This window comes from Meles meles, chromosome 15 (assembly GCF_922984935.1).
Source record: "Meles meles chromosome 15, mMelMel3.1 paternal haplotype, whole genome shotgun sequence".
Taxonomy (NCBI): Eukaryota; Metazoa; Chordata; class Mammalia; order Carnivora; family Mustelidae; genus Meles; species Meles meles.
The window spans coordinates 7123056-7141619 of record NC_060080.1 but is presented as its reverse complement, the minus strand read 5'-3'; positions in this window follow the sequence as shown (position 1 = coordinate 7141619).

Here is an 18564-nt window from a genome sequence, read left to right as displayed (position 1 = left end):
CTGACTCTTGATTTTGGCTCTGGTCATGATGTTAGGGTCGTGGGATCGCACCCCGTGTCGGGCTCTGTGCTCAGCGCAGAGTCTGCCTGTCCTTCTCCCTCTGCTCCTCCCCTTGCATGTGCTTTCTCTCTCTCTCAAATAAATAAGTAAAATCTTTTTTTTAAAAGATTTTATTTATTTATTTGACAGAGAGAGATCACAAGTAGGCAGAGAAGCAGGCAGAGAGAGAGGGAAGCAGGCTCCCTGCCTAGCAGAGAGCCCGATACGGGACTCGATCCCAGGACCCTGAGATCATGACCTGAGTCGAAGGCAGCGGCTTAATCCACTGAGCCACCCAGGCGCCCCATAAATAAGTAAAATCTTAAAAAAAAAAAAAAGATTTAGAACAAAAAATGAAAACCAACCAAGACCTCATCATTGCCCTGGGCTCGGTCAAGTTGAAAGCTAGCCAATCTCGGGGCTTTGGGAATCAGCACTCAATGGGACGGACTCAAGAGCTTACCTTTGTGGTACAAGAAAGAACCCTAAGCCCCGGGAGACATGAGTTCCCTGGGGAAACCGAGGTTGGTCCTGAGTCAGCAAATTCCATCCTGGACCCTTTCCTTGGAGAGTGAGGGCCCAAGCTGGCCACTGGGCAGCCCATTACTCGTGTTGAAGAACTCGCCCCCTCCCCCATCCTGGGGACCGCAGAGCGCCAGGAGCCCCTAGGACCACCTCCCTGGGAGCTCAGAGGAGGTGGGGAGGAGACAGCGAATCAGAGCAGGATGGCTGCCAAGGAGGTGAGCTCAATTCCTCCTCAGAGCAGGTGACCTAGCAGGGATAAGCCTCAGCGGCAAAGGACCATACACAGGCCAGCCCCTCTGGCACTGGGTCCCGGGGTTGGGGCAGTCTCCTCCAGAGAAGTCCCACCCGCATTTGGACTTGGACTTGCAGGTGTTAGTGAAGAGCCTCAGACAGGGCGCCCGGGTCCTGGCGATCAAGTCTGCCCTCCCACTGACTGGCCCTCCCGGCCATGAGCCTCACACTGCCCCCTGCGGTCAGAAGTGGAATCATCCCAAGGTCCCACCCAAGCCTGAAACTCTGGGCTCCGGACTCAGATTGGCCAGAACTGGGAAGGGAGAGTGGGGTCCTGCCCAGGGAGTAAGTGCATGGGGCGGGGACCAGGGGCAGGGGTATTCTTGCCACAGGGAGGGACTCTGGGCTGCCCGGCCTCCTGTCAGGATCGTGTGCGGCTCAGGGCCCCTGTCTGCCTGTGGTCAGCTGGGTCACAGCCCCCGAAGGCATTCGTGTCCTAATCCCAGGAATCTGTGAATGATCCCTGCTCTGAGAAAGGGTCTTCACAGGCGTGGCTGAAGTTCTTGAGATGGGACTTCTATCCTGGGGGATCAGAGAGGGTCCTAAACACACCCCGGGTGGCCTTAGGAGGGGAAGGCAGAAGGAGCTTTTTCCCAGAGAGGAGAAAGTGGCGAGAAGAAGAAGCGGAGAAAGTCTGGAGACGCTCCCACTGCTGCCCTTGAAGGTGGCGGGAAGGGCCGTGGGGCACGAATGGAACGGCCGAGAATGGAACGGCCGAGAACCGAAAGGCCAAGCAGACAGACTCTCCCCGGGGGCCCCGCCGGCACCTGGGTTTTAGCTCCGCGAACCTGACTTCGGACTTCCGACCTCCAGAACAGTAAAGGAATGAACATGCAGTGTTTTGGGTTTGGATGGACTTTATTTATTTTGTAGAGTAGTTTTAGGTTCACGGCGCCATTAGGAGGAAGGTACAGAGAGTTCCCCTCTACCCCATGCCCCACACAGGCACAGCCTCCCCGTTATCAACAGCCCCCTCCAGAGCGCGACGTTTTTTATGGTTGGCGGCGACCCTACAGTGACTTGTCATCAACAATGTCACCCAAAGTCCACGGCTGACATTGCGGTCTGGTCTTAGTGTAGTACGTTTAGGGGTTTGGGCACACACACAGGTGCATGTGAACACCTTGATCACAGACACAGAGTAGTTTCCGGGCGCTAAAAACCCTCCGTGCTTTGCCGATCATCCCTCCCCTCCCCCCTCCATAACCTCTGCCAACCACTGCTCTTCTTACTGACACCGGAGTTTTGCCTTTTCTAGAATGTCATGTAACTGCAACCATACAGTCTATAGCATTTCCCAGACTGGAATATCTCACTCAGGACCACACATGCAAGTTTCCTCCATGTCTTGTCATGGTTTGATAGTTTATTTCCCTTTAGTGCTGCGTCATAGTCCACGGTCTGGACGACCTTAGTTTATCCGCTCACTGGCCAAAGGACGTCTTGGGTGCTTCCCAAACGCTGGCGATGAGGAGCAAAGCTGCTACGCACGTCCGTGTGCAGGTTTTTGCGTAGACGGTGGCTTTCAACTCCTTTGGGGAAGCACCAAGGAGCATGACTGCCGGATCATACGATAAGAGTATGTTCAGTTTTGTAAGAAATCCCCAAACGGTCTTCCAAAGTGGCAGCCCCTTCTGCGTTCCCGCCCGCAGTGACGAGCGTTCCTGTCGCTCCCCGGCCTCGCCGGCACTTGGCGTTGGCATTTGGTGTTGACGGTGCTCTGCACTTGGCCGATCCACTAGATGCGAACTGCTGTCTCGTTGTGGTTTTCGTTGGCGATTCCCTCCAGACCGGTGATGGGGGAGCATTTTTCATCTGTTCATTTGCTATCTGCGTGTCCTCTTCGGTGAGATGCCTCTTGAGGTCGTTAGCCCATTTTTTAAAAATCAGGTTATTTGTGTATTGGTGAGCCTTAAGGGTTTTTGTATACTTTGGGTAACAGCCCTTTATCAAGTATGTTTTTTGCAAATATTCTCACCCGGTCTGGAGCTTGTGTTCTCATCCTCTTGAACGTGCGTGGTTTTAAGTACCTGTGGGAGAGGAATACATTATCCACGTTGAAGTTATTCTCAGGCATCAGAAGCCGTGACCGACCAGAGCCAAGGGGCCCCACTCAGGATGCCACTGAACTCAAGAACGTATGGACCAGGGGCGCCTGGGTGGCTCAGATGGTTAAGCCTCTGCCTTCAGCTCAGGTCATGATCCCAGCATCCTAGGATCAAGTCCCTCATCGGGGTCTCTGTTCAGTGTGGAGCTTGCTTCTCCCTCTCCCTCTGTCTCTCCGCCTGCTTGTGCTCACTTGCGCTCTCTCTCAAATAAGTAAATAAAATCTTAAAATCTTTTCTTTTTTTTTTTTTTTAATATTTTATTTTATTTATTTGACAGAAATCACAAGTAGGCAGAGAGGCAGGCAGAGAGAGAGGAGGAAGCAGACTCCCTGAAGAGCAGAGAGCCCGATGTGGGGCTCGATCCCAGAACCCTGGGATCATGACCTGAGCCGAAGGCAGCGGCTTAACCCACTGAGCCACCCAGGTGCCCCAGTAAATAAAATCTTAAAAAAAAAAAAAGAATGTATGGACCAAGGTGACATGCAGAAGACGTAACCCAAAAAGCACCAGGTAAGGAGAAAGCCAAGGGCTCTCCAACAAGGGCGAGGGTGTCGCCTGCCTTTGGAGCCGGTGGTGCTAGTGGACTGGGAGGGGCAGGGGACGCTCACTGGGAGGCTGTGGCCTCCCCTCCCCCATCCTTCACCCCCAACCCCGGAAAGCACCTGACAACCATCAGGTTTCAGAATCAGGTCACAAGGGAGCGAGGACACGAAGCACAAATGTAAGGACGGGGAGACTGGCTTCAGGAGGGGTTTGTAACGCACCAACAAGAGACTCTGAAAATAGAATCAAGGGAGTATATGACAAACGAGGGAAAGAAAATGAAAGGGAAAATAGGTTAGGTCTCAATTAGAGAAAAGGCAGATTAATTTCCTGATTTTTTTTTATCCCCAGTCTCTGCTTTCACTGAAAGCTAAAACATTAGCAGTCACGTATTTTGCAGAAACTATAAAGAAACCTAAAACAGAAAACCTCCATTAACTTGGGTCCAGATCAACCCTCCTCTCTCCCGATTCTAATGTCTGAGGCTTTCTCCTAACAAAAATTTTCTCAGTGGATTTGGCTTTAATCAGGAAACAAAAATAGCTTCAAGAAAAGGAATAAGCTTCCATGCAGATTAACAAGAACTGAACCCCTCCCGTGTCACGGGCTCAGAGAACGCTCATTGAACCTGGCCCCAGGCCCCTAGAACCCCAGCTTCCCTTCCCCGTGGGGGGCCCCAAGGGTGGCCTTCCTTTCAAAGCAGTCTACATAGGTCACTCCCCTGCTCAAAGACCTGCAATGACTGCCCGTTGTCCCCAGAATCAAGATGGTGTTCCCGGGACTCCAGCTCCGGTAGGAACTCCTTCCTCCTTCCTCTGCTCAGAGCCCCCACGGAGGTCTTCCTCCCCCCTGATCGCCCTCCTGCCCTCTTTGCCCCTCCGTGGCAATGCCTTCGCTTAGATACCCGCGTAGATGTCCATCAGGCCTCTCAGGCACTGGGGCGGATGGTGGATGTGACTGCCGTCTCTCTCGGGCCTGGCCCGTTACCACCTTCTTGTGCTCACCCTCTGTTCTCCTCTTCCCTCCTAGTGGGCTGGAGGGGAGGCAGCCCGCAGGGTGACCTCGGGAGCCACGTAGCAAAAGGGTAGCCCTACAAGATGGCAGACGCCTGGGTCCCGGGTCTCTGCTTACCTCCAGCTGTCCAGGAGAGCTGCCCCCCACCTTACCCCTCGGACACCCAGATCCGACTATCGCCTGAGTGACAGAGATTTCTGAGTTGAGCTCCTGAGATGGCGAGGTCCTCGGCTAGAGCAGCAGCATGTCCCCGCCCGCTGTACCTGGTGTCACTCCCCCTCCGCCAACCTCCCTTACGTGCCCCTGTCTCTGTTCTTCCAGCCTCCGCATCTCTCATCCGCTCACGGGTCTGCAGGACCCGCCCCCTTTACCCTCCGGCTGCCGCCGGCCTTACCTCCCACACATTGCGCTGATCACATCAGGTCCCTCCTTAAACCCCCACAGGGATTTCCATTGCCTTCGGGACCAACTCCAAGCCCCCCCCCCCACCGCCCCCGGCCGTGGCCCTTCTGTGGTCTGCCCACTGCCCGCCTCCCCACCCCGACTGTTGCCACTCGCATGCCATCCGGGTTCCAAACACTCTCCCTGCATGGCGGTCCCCTTCATGCTTGGTCCCCTGCTCCTATGACCCTCCGGCCACACTCAAGCCTCAGTGTGGGGGTCTCACTCCAGAAGGGCTTCCCCAGCCCCTCCAAGCTCCCCTCACCCTGGGTCCATGCCCGCTCTGCCCCATGGAGGCCATGACCTGCTTTCCTGAGTGAAGGGGACGTGCGTGGGGTTTTGTCTGCCCAGCACCTTGTCCAGTTGGGGAGCTGTCCACCCTCTCCCATGTCCTGGGGTTCTGGGGGGCCTCTACCCAGGCACCTGGCCGGGACCTGATCCATCACAGTGGGATGTCGTGTGCCCATCAGGTCCATCATAACTGTGGTCAAGGTGTGATTGGCTCTGACCTTCACCTTTCCTGCAATCAGAACTTTCGCCACATGACACTGAGGTGTCCCCTCCCACATTCATCTTTCGGGTTTGGCCATGGGGTGTTTGAGCTGCTATAGTAGAAATACCGCAGTCTGGGTGGCTTATAAACAACAGAAATTTATTTCTCACCTTTCTGGAGGCTTGGACATCCAGGGTCAAGGCACCAGCAGACTTGGGTGTTGGGTGTGGGATCTGCCGCCTCGTTCTCGGATGGCCATCTTTCCTCCAGACCCTCACAGAGATCACAGAAGGGAGCTCTCCAAGGTCTCCTTTATCAGGGCGCTGATCCCAAACCTTCCGGACCTCAGCACCTCCCAAAGGCCCCACCTCCTCACACCATCAACCTGAACAAGGGAAAGAGGGACCCCTGCCGAGCACCGCACCCCAGGACTAAGAGGGAGAGAGAAGGTGCCAGTTCTGAGTGTTGGCTTGAGGCCTTGAGTGTTTCTGCTCAAGCTCTGCACCTCCCCTCCCATCAGCATGAAAAGAGCTTCTCCGGGTGCCCGCTGCGTCCTCAGTCCCACCGGAGCAGATGCACGGGGAGCGAGCCTGCGCCCACAGCTCAGGGGCAAAGCTGAATGCAAAGACCGAAGACAGCCCAGCCTAGATCAGCTAACCCCAGCCAATACCGCGGCCACTGAAATTTGTGGACGTCTGCTTAGGACCCAAGCTCGCCATACAACCCTCCTTAGGAGATCGTCCATATGCTTGCTGAAAGGGAGCGTTCTTCTCTCTTTTTAGTTTAGTTCATTAGCAAACCCAAAGAGGAAAGAGCAGTCCTCTTTCCTCCTAAGTCTGGGGCCCATTTGAAGCAGGAGGGCATCAGGCTAATGTGCCCAGGGCAGTGGAGATAAACAGGACAGAGACGTGGAGGAGACAACGAGAGCCCAGATGGAATCATTTAAGGCCTACCTCACCCCTGCACTCCCCAGCCATGTGGGCCAAAGATGGTTCCTTTTGGAATGGTCTAGATTTCTTCCATAGGCAACCAAAAGTCTCCTGGTTCTTTTTTTCTTTTTCTTTCTTTCTTTCTTTCTTTTTTTTTTTTAAGATTTATTCATCTATTTGAGAGAAAAGGGAGGGGAAAGGTCGAGGGAGAGGGAAAGAAAGGATCTTAAGCAGGTCCATGCTGAGTGCAGGGCCTGACTCAGGGCTCGATCTCATCACCCTGAGATCAAGACCTGAGCCAAAAGCAAGAGGTGGACACTTAAAACGACTGAGCCACCAGGTGCCCTGGACATTTCTTGTCTCCCTATGTCCTTAGCTTCTCGAGGACAATGACTTAGCTTAATTCACCTGTCTCCAAAGTACGGCACTGGGCCTGCCACAGGGAAACTTAATAGAGCAATAAAGCTTTAATCACCCCCTTCCCAACACTGCACACCCCACTCCTGGGTGCTAGGCAGTCAAGCTGTGCCCTGAACAATGGGCATTAACCATCCTTCTGGAGAGTGGCTATGGTCTGCAGTTCAGAAGTGAACTTGTATTTGTCCAGGACGTCTCAGAGGTGATGTACCTAGGTGATGTTGGGTAAACTGAGGCAGAGAGCACCCACCGCATTTGGGGGGGGGAATTCTGGGATGCTTCGGCTCCTCTGTTGCCGTTAGATGCCCCTTGGGATGGCTCCAGTCATGCCCAAGCTCCAAGATTTAATGACAGCCTCAGGCAAGAAGGCCCTTTGGACTTAGAGCTGGTTCGAATTCTGTTTTCTCTATGAAATGGTGCTGATCGTGCCTCCTGCTCAGGCAGCTGTGAGGGTCCAGGGAGTCAGTCCTGGAAAACACTGGCCCTCCCTCTCGCACCTGGGACACAGCGGCCCCAGCCCCAGGGCCCCTGAGACTTCTGTGTGCAGGTGCCTGAGCCAGGGCCTCCTCTCCCCTCGGGGATGCCGCTGCCTCTCCTGAGGCTCCAAGTGGGAACCCAGGGAGAGAAGAGCTTGTGGGCAGTGCAGGAGACAGGCAGGAACCTCGGCGGGACGCTTGGGGCCCATGCTTCAGGCCACAGGCAGAGACAGAGACAGGGACTGGGTCCATTCTGGGCTCCCCAAGGTCCGGCCCCACATCCAGACCTACACTAAGGCTGGGCCAGCCTCTCCTCAGCTGGAAAGGCTCTCGGGTTCCAGGCAAAGGCTGTCACCTCACTCAGCACAATGGGCACATCACTGGGCCTGAGCTCTGATCGCCCCAGGCCGTCGCGGCAGGCTCAGAGCTCTGGCAGGGCCCTTGGGAACAGACCCACCTATGGGCTTGCTTTGTGCTCCCCGGTATGTGATCTTGGAGGGGACCTCTGGTTCCAGCCTGACAGGGGTTTGGTCTTTTTCTGGTGGTTTAAGAAATGGGAATCACGGACCAGCTTTAGCTGTGAAGTCCTGTTTTTTCTGAGCTAACAGCGTGGGGTGGTATTAGGAACCTTCCCACCTGGCCACTGGGCGGGCGACTTCCGCAAAGACAACTGGGGACATCACTCTGCAAATGTTTATTGAATAAATAAAGAAAGAAATTCCTTTTAGTTCAGCTGATTAACAAACTCCTATCAGACAGATGCAGAACGACGTGACCTGTTTCTCATTTGAGTTGCAGGGTGCAAAGGGCCTTTGTCTTGACCTGATCCTCCGGCTCTGGGAGGCAGATGGGGAGATGGAGAAGTAGGTACTAGGTACTGCTTATAAGGAAGCCAAGGTCATCGATGCCTACGTCCTGGCTCAGAGAAGCTAAAGGGCAATGCTTTGCTCCAGAACCACAGCCTTCCCTGGGGCTCCCTTAACCTGAGGCCTGCCTGATGGTGGCGGGCGGCAGAATGAGGGAGGGGCCTTGCGGAACGGGTGTGTCCTCCCTGTCCCAGCCCTCGCTCTCCTCCTGTACCCCTGCTTCTCCCCAGACCTGCTTGGCTCCTGGTGTCTTTTTTTAATAAGAAGACCCCTGGGGCCCCGGGTGGCTCAGTGGGTTAAAGCCTCTGCCTTCGGCTCAGGTCGTGATCCCAGGGTCCTGGGATTGAGCCCTGCATCAGGCTCTCTGCTCAGCGGGGAGCCTGCCTCCCCCTCTCTGCCTGCCTCTGTGCCTACTTGTGATCTCTCTGTGAAATAAATAAAATCTTAAAAAAAAAAAAAAAAATATATATATATATATATATATATAAAGAAGACCCCTGTGCTACCCTCCTCCCTGACATTTCTTGAAAGCGTTTGGCCAAGGGGATGTGGGGAGCAGGTCCCAGAGACAATGGCAGCCCAGCACAAAGGAAGGGATCTCACAGGGGGTTCGGAGGTGCCGATGGAGCTGGGCGGGAACTCACACTGCACAAGCGTCAGCTCACCTTCACGGGCCACGCGGACCAGGGAGCAGTGTGTTCTGCCCGCGATATACCGGGGGATTCTAAGAGGCTGCCTTGCTGGGTGTCTCCAGGCGCAGGCTAGGCAAAGAAACACAATGTGCGACCTTGAGCTATTTCTGCATGAGGTTCAAAAACAAGCAGAGGGCAGACCCAGGCAGGGCACGAGAACAAGGTGGTCCCCGAGAGGGTCTGCAGCAGAACTCTGTCTTCCCGGCGGCTCGCCTCCCCCACAGCCTCCTTCAGGCCCTGGGGGCTCACGCGGGTCCCTCCCTCCTTCCCAGCGTCGTCAGCCCACCATATTTCCCCCCCCCCCCCACCCCGACCAACCTCCAGTAAAGCTTCAGGTACCTTGTCTGTCCCCGACGTAATCTCGTCACTGTTGTTTACGGCAGTTGGCTTGTTTGTTGCTTGGGGCCATATTTGATAAGATATGGTGCGAGGAGGGTACAAAGCAGTGCCCACCAAACAGAAGACGGAGCCAGCGGTTCCTGGAAGCGATGCCCGTAACAAATGTGGTATGGGAGTGTGGAGAGGGTGGAGGAGGTGCCGGGCCTGGTGACAATAAGGGACAATCATGCTCACTGCAGACCGACAAGTCTGCTCTGGGTTTTGCGGGTCTGAGCCTGGGAGGCCCAGGACAAGGGAAGACCCCAGCACATTTACATACCGTAGCTTTGTGATCAGAGTCGTTCTCCAACCCACTGACTCAGTCCATCCCCGGTCAAATGCTGCTCATGATCAGAAAAGGAAAAGTCTAGCAGGAACTCGTTCTCTCTCTGGGCCGCTGGAATGACAGAGGGAGGAAGAAGAACTTGGAAGCAGCCCCTGCCGGCGCTCCCTGCCTTGGCCAGGTAGGGGCTGGAGGGCATGAAGGAGACTGAGTTCCTGGCAGGGAGCACAGCCAGGCTCCTGGGAGAGACTGTGCACCAGAACCTTCCCGGTGTTCCTTCCTGGAAACTGCGCCTCCCATAGGTGGGGCGGGGGCTCACCTTGGAACGCAGAGAGCTGTATTTGGGATTGGGGGCTGGGAGCTGAACGGCCAGAAAGCAAGTCTGGAGAGGCACCGGCAGGCAGGCGAGCCAGGGCTCCAGGGCTGGGGAAGGCAGAATTCTGGGTACTATGGCGGCCTTGACCCCCACACCTGGGACGACCCTGCAGCCCCAGGCACAGCATGGAGAGCTAGGGCAAACCATATAGGCAAGGACAGCGGCCCCCCAGGGTGGGGTGCTGGGGGCGGGAGAGGGACAAGGAGGACAGTCTCCTCTGCCACTTCTCGGGGCCCAGGGCACCTGGCTGGGCTGCCCTAAGAATCACAGACCATTGCCAGCGCCCCAGGCAGCCCGCTTCCCCACTGGGTCCCTCCCACCTGCACTCACAGGTGTCCTGGCCTGCTGGGAGCCTGTCTCGGTGCTGCCCCCCACCCCAGTTCTCAGAATGACACCACTGTTATGCCCGAGTGTTCGCGTCCGAGAGACCACCAAGCAGCCAAGCACCGATGCGATCACACGAGGGTTTATTTGACAAGCTTGAGCTTGGGTCCAAGGGTACCCGACGCAGCGGAGTAGGGGCTTGGACCCCAGGCTAGTTAAGGCAGGGGTATTTATGGCTTCCTGTTACCAAAGCAGGGTGGGGCTTCCTGGTACTAAAGTAAAGTAAGGAAAGTTCTTGGGCACAGGCGTCTGAGATGGCTGTCCTTATGCTAAGGCTAAACCTGAGGTGGGATGGCCTTGATTTTGCTCGGCCTCCACAACCACAGGTCTCGACTTCCATCTCGGCACCCCGATATAGGGCTCTGGCCCTACCCTCAGCTTCCGGGAAAGGGGGGAGCCAGGGGATGTCACCGATGACTGGTGCCATAGACAGGGGGTGGGGTCCAGGCTTGAGTGGGGACCGGCTGAGTAGGGCACGGATGCATCAGCCTCAAGGGAGTCAAGGGATGGTGTTGGGGTTCTCCCTTGGCCGGGAACTATTACAAGGCCCCAGAGACTTAACAACCGCTGGCGAATTGCAGAAGCACCACACTCAAGGGGTCTGTTACCACCGAGGCTTTCTACCCCTTTTCTCACACTCCTTTCAGGCCTCAGGGTCCTCCATGATGGCGGCCACCCGGACAGGGGATTTTCAGCATCCAACCCATTAGGTTCCCTTCCTGTCCTGTTGGTCTGTCTCCTCTCCATCAGAGCAAAATCATGATGATGATGATAATAATAATAATAACAACAATTCTGTGTGTCCGCTTGGCTGGGCCATGGTGCCAGGAATCTGGTCAAACATTATTCTGGATGTTTCTGGGAGGTGAAGTTTCTGTGAGTCAAACATTTAAATCAGTGAACTAACCCCAACCCTAACCCAAGCCTTCCCCAGGCTGCCAGGGAGCGGGCCCAGCTGGGTGATCAGCAGGCCCCTCCTCCAGCAGCAGGGGGACAAAGGGGTGCCTGCCAGGCCATCTCCCACTCCCTTCCCTCACAGGCGTGTGAAGGAAGGCCATCAAAGAGGGGGTCACCCTGGATGTGCCCTCCCTCCATCGTGCCTCTCCCCTCCCTTTCCAGCACCCTCCCAGGCCTCAGCAGAAAAGAGGGCTCTGGTCCCTGGATGTGGGTCCTGGTGGGGGCTTCCAGTAGGCCGTATGACCACCCCCCCCCGCCCCCCGCCGGGGAGCTGTGGGGCTCAGTCAGGAGCAACCCCGGAACACACTCAGCTGGCTAGGGCAAAGGTTAATTTTTTTTTCCCTTGGAAGCAAAACAACGCAGCCGCATATGCGGAAGGCTCTGGGAACGGCTCTGACCTGCGCCAGCACCCAGCAACAGCAGCTCGATGCCCTGGGAAGGCCACTCCTCCGGGCCGAGCAGCAGGACCAGTTCTGCACACCGTCCTCCCTGCGCTGTCCTCCCCTCGGTACCCCTGCCACCCCGCCCACTCCCACCGCAGGAGGGCTCCGCTTTCAGCACCCCCCCCACCCCAACCCCCGACACAACCCATCCTCCCTGACGACCCCTGGCCCGGAGGACTTTGAGGGGAGCCGGACTTGGAGCCAGACAGCCCTGGACTGACTCCTGGTTCCTCAGCTTCTCAGCCTCACCGAAGATCCCTCAGCTGGCTCAACCTCCGTTTTCTCATCTGTAAAGTGGGCTGATAGTCAGGGGGCCTCAGCCGGTGGAAGCCCCCCATCCCCCCAGCCCTCCCAGGTGCCAGGCGCGGCGTAGGTGAAGGTCACCCAGCAGACTCCCGGCTCTGCGGCGGTGACAGACGGAAGGGCCAGTCTGGGCTCCCACAGCCCTGGCTCTGGGTCCCTCTCTGCCACCCGCTGCCTGTCTTCTCTGGGCCTCCACTTCTTTCTTGGCAAGTGATGTCCCAGGGTGGCCTCGGGGACACCAGCGAGCCCAAGGGAGGGCTGAAATTAACGGGACTCCCGCACATTCCAGAAAGCTGGTGCTGTTTGCCAGAGCAGCCTCCCGATGGTGCCCTCAGAATTTAGCTAATGCTCCCGCCCACATCCTCTCCGGCTTCAGAACGGAAGTCCAGGAGGAGCCCCTTCACAGGAAAGCGTCTGAAGCCTGACTCGGGCACCCGTCCTTGGGTCTGCTGTGCGACTCGCCGGTTTTTCTTGCTGTCTGGGGAGGGTGGGGGAAATCCAGCAGAGTCGAGAAATGGTTGCAAGACCAGGGGTCACGGGGACAGGGCGGACATAGAGCATGACTTGGGGGTCTCCTGCCTGGGCGGTCATGATGAGTGTGGGGGGTCGGGGCAGAAGTTGGGAGCAGGGGCACCAGCCCCCAACCTCTCCACCAGCACAGCCCCCTCCCCCACTCCACCCCCGGGCTCCAAGGGACGGCAGCTGTGTTGATGGTGTATGCGCCCCCCCCCCTCGCCAAGTGTCCATGAGGATCTCCTCATGCTCATGCACGTGCACATACACACTCCCCCAGGCACACACCCCCCACACACACCATATGCACACACTGCGTACACATACACACCACACACTCTCCCCCACACAAGCACATAGACACATACACACAGAGCCCAGCAAACAGCTCCCCCCTGGAGGAGTTTTCAAGGAAGACAAGCATTTCCCCATATCGCTCTGCGTCTGCTCGGCGCCCGCAGCCCCGCCGGCATCAGGGCTGTCTGTAGGTGGCTGCTGGATGCGGGGCTCGCCCACCGGCCTGGCCATGACTCATCACCTTGCAGGCAGCTGTGGTCCTGCCAAATCAGGGAGAGGAAAGCCATCCTTGGAACCGCAGAGTTGGCTTTGCCAAGCATGGAGACGGGGGCCCAGGGGCAGTCAAGAGGCCACCTTGAGCCCACCCCCAACCTGAAGGCGCATGGAGCTGGGCCAGCCGAGCGTTCATCAGGCTTTGGGGCTCTGCGATTGCCCTCCACCCCCCGCTGGGGAGGAGCCCCGAGAGCAGACCTTTCGGAATAGGTTCAAAATGTAGGGCTGGTCCCCGACGGGAGGAGGAAGGCTCCTATCAGGCCAGAGTGTTTACCCGAAGGCCATTATGGGGTGCCAGGACCACAGGCTAGAGGGGATTCCCTGGGGTCAGCTAGAGTGCCGGGATCACAGGCCGGCCATGCAAGACCAGAAACAGAGGGATGCAGCTGGGGACAGAAAGAGTTCTGGGAGGGAAGCAGCCACAGAGATCTGGGCTCTGCTGGCGGCTGAAGGATGACCCTGCCTCTCCTGGGAGCACTCACACCCCAGCTGCCCATAAGAGTGAAGACTGCCATCCCCAAGGCCAGGTTCAAGTTCAGCCTGACACCCGCTAGATGCCGTCCCCAGGCACTGAGATCTGGTGCCCACCTGCAGACCCACCTGGGGGTTACAGATGACACAAGGTTTGGTCCTGCCTCCCCCTGCAGCTCTGTCCACGCTCTCCTTCCTTGTTCTAGATGCCCCCTTCTCGAGGGGCTGTCCGGTCTCCCCCATCTTCCACCCCCTCATCTGCTCTGCGTCAGCCTGCCCTGTCCTTGGCTTTGCCATTACTGTTGCCTTCTGGAATGATCCTAGGTAGGGCAACTAGCAGAGCCCCTGGCACCTGCCAGGCCCTCGGGAAACATCTGTGGGACATAAATGATTGAAAAAAAATGCATGAAAACACGAAGAGCAACTGCAAAGGCCCTTCCTGGGTCTGGAAGCCATGGGGGCTCCTGAGCCTGAGTCTGGTCATGAACGTGGGTGAACCGCTTGCTTTGGGAGCCTCAGGCTGCCCTTAGAGGGGACGCCGGTGCCCATGCAGAGCACGGTCAGCAGCTCTCTCTCTGTGATGGACATGGGCCTGCCTGCCCCTCCCCTCCCGTTACCTAGGTGGATGACAGTGACATTTTCCCCTCCCAGCAAGCAGCTTCCAGACAGCCTTTCCTTCTTGCCGCCAACAGGTGCTGCCTCTAAGTCCTGTCCTTCCTTGGCTTCTGGAGATCAGCAAGCGGGCAGGGCAGGTAAGCGCCCAGGAGCACCCAGCCCTCATCTGGCCACCTGTAGAGTGAGCGCAGGGCCGCTGTGCGGATTGGATGAGATCCAGTATCAAAAGCGGGAGTGAGCCTTCGAGCATGACAGCGGCTCCTGGGCTTCTTAGGCTGAAAGCCTCCTAGGGGTCTCGCTCAGAACCAAACCCTGTGATGACTGACACCACGTGGGCCCTGCTCCCACCTTGTTCCCTATAGCACTAGCCCCTGCTCCTGCTCCCTCTGCTCCAGCCTCTCTGCACCTGTACGTCTCCCAGCACATCCTCCTCAGGACCTTTGCACATGCTGGTCCTTCTGCCTGCAAGCAGAAGACCTCCCTCAGGCACGCTCACCTCCTCGTCTGACTCTGCTCAGGGCAGACTTTCTTCTTCCCCACGTAGGTTAGCAACAGAGTCCCCCTTCCTCCATTAATCTTCTTTCTTTTCTAGTTAGCCCTTTAACCACCTGACCTTATATCTTTATCTGCCTATTTCCTTCTTGTCCCCTTCCTCCAAGGCAAGTGCTAAGAGGGCAGGGTTTAGGCCTGCTTTGCTCACTGCGGAATCCCTCTCTCCCCCTAGAATGGTCCTCCCACCTAATAGGCGCCCCATCAGTATTAATTAACAGAACAAAGGGCAGAGTTGAAAGTATCACCCAGCAGAGTATTTAGTGTATAAAAGGCCTCCTGTCCTATGCACCTGGCAGCCAGATTGAGCAAATAAATCTGTGCCTTGTTTGGGACCAACACAAAGCAGTTTCTTGGGGTTTATCTGAAGTTCCCGTTTAACCAAGCATCCCCGGTTTCATCTGGCTGCGCTGGCCGTGCCGCCCCCGCTGCCCTCTGCCTCCTTGCTTTTCCCTCCATGTCCCCAGTGACCCAGGGGCCAGGGACCAGTGCGCAGAGCAGATCCCAGGAAGAGCAGCATCCTTCCTGGGGGGGGGGGAAGGGGCGGATCGCTGCTGTGAGGAGACAGGTCCCCCCGCTCCGGGGGTTAGACAGCGTTCTCCCCCTCACACACCCCCACACCCCCACGACTTCTGTCCCGCGGCAGCCGTGCCAGCATCGTCCCCTTGACTCGTGGAGTGCAAGGTGTGTTCCGTTCAAGCCAACCCCGGGCTGTGCTGGAGCTGAGTTCCTTTTAGGGGAATGTCCCCAATGCCCCACTCTTTCAATGCTGTCACCTTCATGGCGGGGGGGGGGGGGGGGGGGGCTGCGGTCTCCAGACCTTCAAGGGTGACACCCTTCTCTGCTAAGGACGAACGGGCTGACCTCATCTCCCTCCAAGAGCTCCCCCTGCTCCCCACCCCCACACAAGGGCTTCACTGTGACGGGGGCTCTCGTGGTGGGGCCCATGCACCCTCCACGCTCCCCCACAGACCGCTGCAGGCTGTGCAGGGATCTGGAAAATTCGGCTCAGGCCCGCTGCACCAGACCCACCGTGGGAGCCGGCGAAACCAGCAGAGTCCTAAGCCGCTCGCAGGCTTCCGATCGGAGTCTCGAGGCCGGGGCCGGAATGTCCCGGGGGGGCTGTCACGCGCACTCGAGTTTGAGAGCCTCCCTCCATGCAGGGGAGTAGTGGCAGGGAAGGTGATGAGAGGCGAGCGGGGAATCTGTGGGACTTGCAGACCCCATGGCAGCAAGCACAGGCCTTCAACCCGCAGCTCCTCCCAGCCGTGCGTGGTCCGAGACCCGGTCCTGAGCGCCCCCCTCGCCATGCGAATCTTGGGGCTCCGTCCCGCTCTCCAGCTCAGACACAGGAAATAGAGCGCACCACCGTCTGCTCTATTTCTTAAGCCAAAATCATAAGATTCCTCTCTGCTCTCGACTCCCCACGTCAGCAAACCTCACTGACTGCACCTCAAACACAAGGGAGATCTGACCATCTTTCCGTCTCTCCCGCCAGCATCCTGGCTCAACCCGCCATCCCTTTTCCCGGGACCACGACAGAAACACAGTGTTCTCCGGCTTCTACTCTTCCTCATTCCAACAAGGTCGTCTGGAGCGCTGCTCCGGAAACACTTCTTTATTCATGGTAACCCCGAAGTGGACTCGATCCATGTTCTTCAAGGGGTTAATGGTTAAAACCCCCGACATCTATCCCTGCAGCAACACACGGAAATGGACTCTTGAAACACAGAGCAATGCAGCTAGAATGCAAGGAAGTTACGGGAAGCGGAAAAAAGCCAATCTCAAGTGGGTACCTACCCCGGGATTCCAGTTCTGTGGCTTTCGTGAAATAACGTCATCACAGCGGTGGAAACAGGGCTGGGCCTTTGGGATGGGAGAAGAGAGGATGCGCCCGTGACCCCAAAGGCCCAACGTGGGGAGCCTTGTGGGGTGGCGTCGTCGGGGATCTCGATGGCGGTCGCGGTTATACACGGCTGCACGCGGGGCACCAGTGCACAGACCGTGCACACACATGCACACGCAAATGAGTGAGTGAAAGGTAGACTCGGAGTGAGCCCCGTGGACTGCACAGTGAGAGTTTCTTGGCTCTGGGCAAGCAGGATGGTTGGGTCAGAAGTTAAGACTGGTGGGCGTGGGAGGGGACGCATGAGACCTCCCCGGACATTTCTGTCCAACAGACACATGTCTCATTATTCCCCCAACCTGCCAAACCTTCCATGTATCCCAGCTTTGTGACTCCTGTCGAGGAGGGTCTCTCCACAGAGGTGACACTGAGACCCAAGGGATGGGAAGAGCCCAGCCTTCTGAGGTCAGAGGGAAGAGCTCGAGCAAGGCCCTGAGGACACGGCAGCTCTGGGTGTCCGGGAGGAAGATGAGCGGAGGCAACCGGAGAGGGAGCTGGAAGGGGAGGAGCCAGACCAGCCCCATGACTTACGGGACGTTAGGAGGTGGGTTTGTCCTGAGACTGATGCCATGGAGGCTTCTATGCAGAGACACCGCACTACATTCCCATCCAAAGTGACATGGCCTCTTTTTCCCCACGTCTTCACCAACACTGGTTATGACTTCTCTTTTTGAGCCTAGCCATTCTGACAGGGGTGGGGTGATGTCTCATTGTGGTTTCGATTTGCATTTTCTTAATGGCGCGCGAGGCTGAGTATCTTTTTATGTGTCTGTTGGCCATCTGTGTGTTTTCTCTGGAAAGAAAAATGTCTGTTCAGGGCACCTGGGTGGCTCAGGCGGTTAAGCGTCTGCCTTCAACGTAGGTCATGATCTCAGGGTCCTGGAATCGAGCCCCGCATGGTCCCTGCTCAGCGAGGAGCCCTGCTTCTCCCTCTGCCCCTCCCCCTGCTCGTGCTTTCTCTCGATCTCAAATAAATAAATAAATAAATGATCTCTAGGAAAATGTTTAATGCCCATTTTTAATTGGATTATGTGAGTTACAGAAGCTCTTTGTGTTTTTTGGATAGTAAGGCTTATCAGACCTATCATTAGCATCTTCCCGCAGTCCCTAGGTTGCCTTTTGGTTCCGTTGGGGGGTCCCTCCGCTGTGCAAAGGTTTTTTACTTTCGTGTAGTCCCACTTGTTTCTTTTTGCTTTTGCTTCCCTTGCCTGAGGACACAGATCCATAACTATGTTGCTAAGGTCGATGTCCCAAAGATTACTGCCTTTGTTTGCTTTTAGGAGTTTTATGGTTTCAGATCTCACACTCAGGTCTTTGATCCCTTTGGAGTTTATTTTTGTGTACAGTGTAAGCAAGCGGTCCAGTTTCATTCTTCTGCGTGGAGCTGTCTGGTGTTTTGTTGGTGTTTTGGTTTGTTTGGTTTTTTTTAAACACCGTTTATTGAAGAGACTGTCTTTTCTCCATTGTGCATCCTTGCTTGCTTTGTGGCACGGTCCCTGACCATCAAGGACAGGTTTATTTCTGGGCTCTCTATCCTGCTCCATGGCCCAGCCCGGCTGTGATCAGCCTCGTCTGCACCCAGGGGACCGTGCCTCTCACGAGGGTCCTGCCCTGAATCCGGTTGTGGGAAAGCCCATCTGGAAAACTAGAGGGCAGGTGAGGACGCGTTCTCCCCGGTGACTGGGAGTGTCCCCGTTATGCCGGCTTAGCCCGGAGACCTGCGGAGAAACAGCCAGGACCCTTCTAACCAGGCCAGAAAGTGACTGTGCCTGGGCTTTCTGTAGGTGAGCAGTACGTCTCCTTGATGGTTCCACGAAGTGGTTCATCCCGTTAGCACTCATTTTCGTGTTTGTATTTGTATTATGAAATATTTCAAATAGAGACCAGCAGAGCAAATAGACTTTATCACGGAAATCAGTTAGCACTGAATTTTGTCACTTGCGGGGAAAATCACCCAATACACCTCCCGATTGCGCAGACAA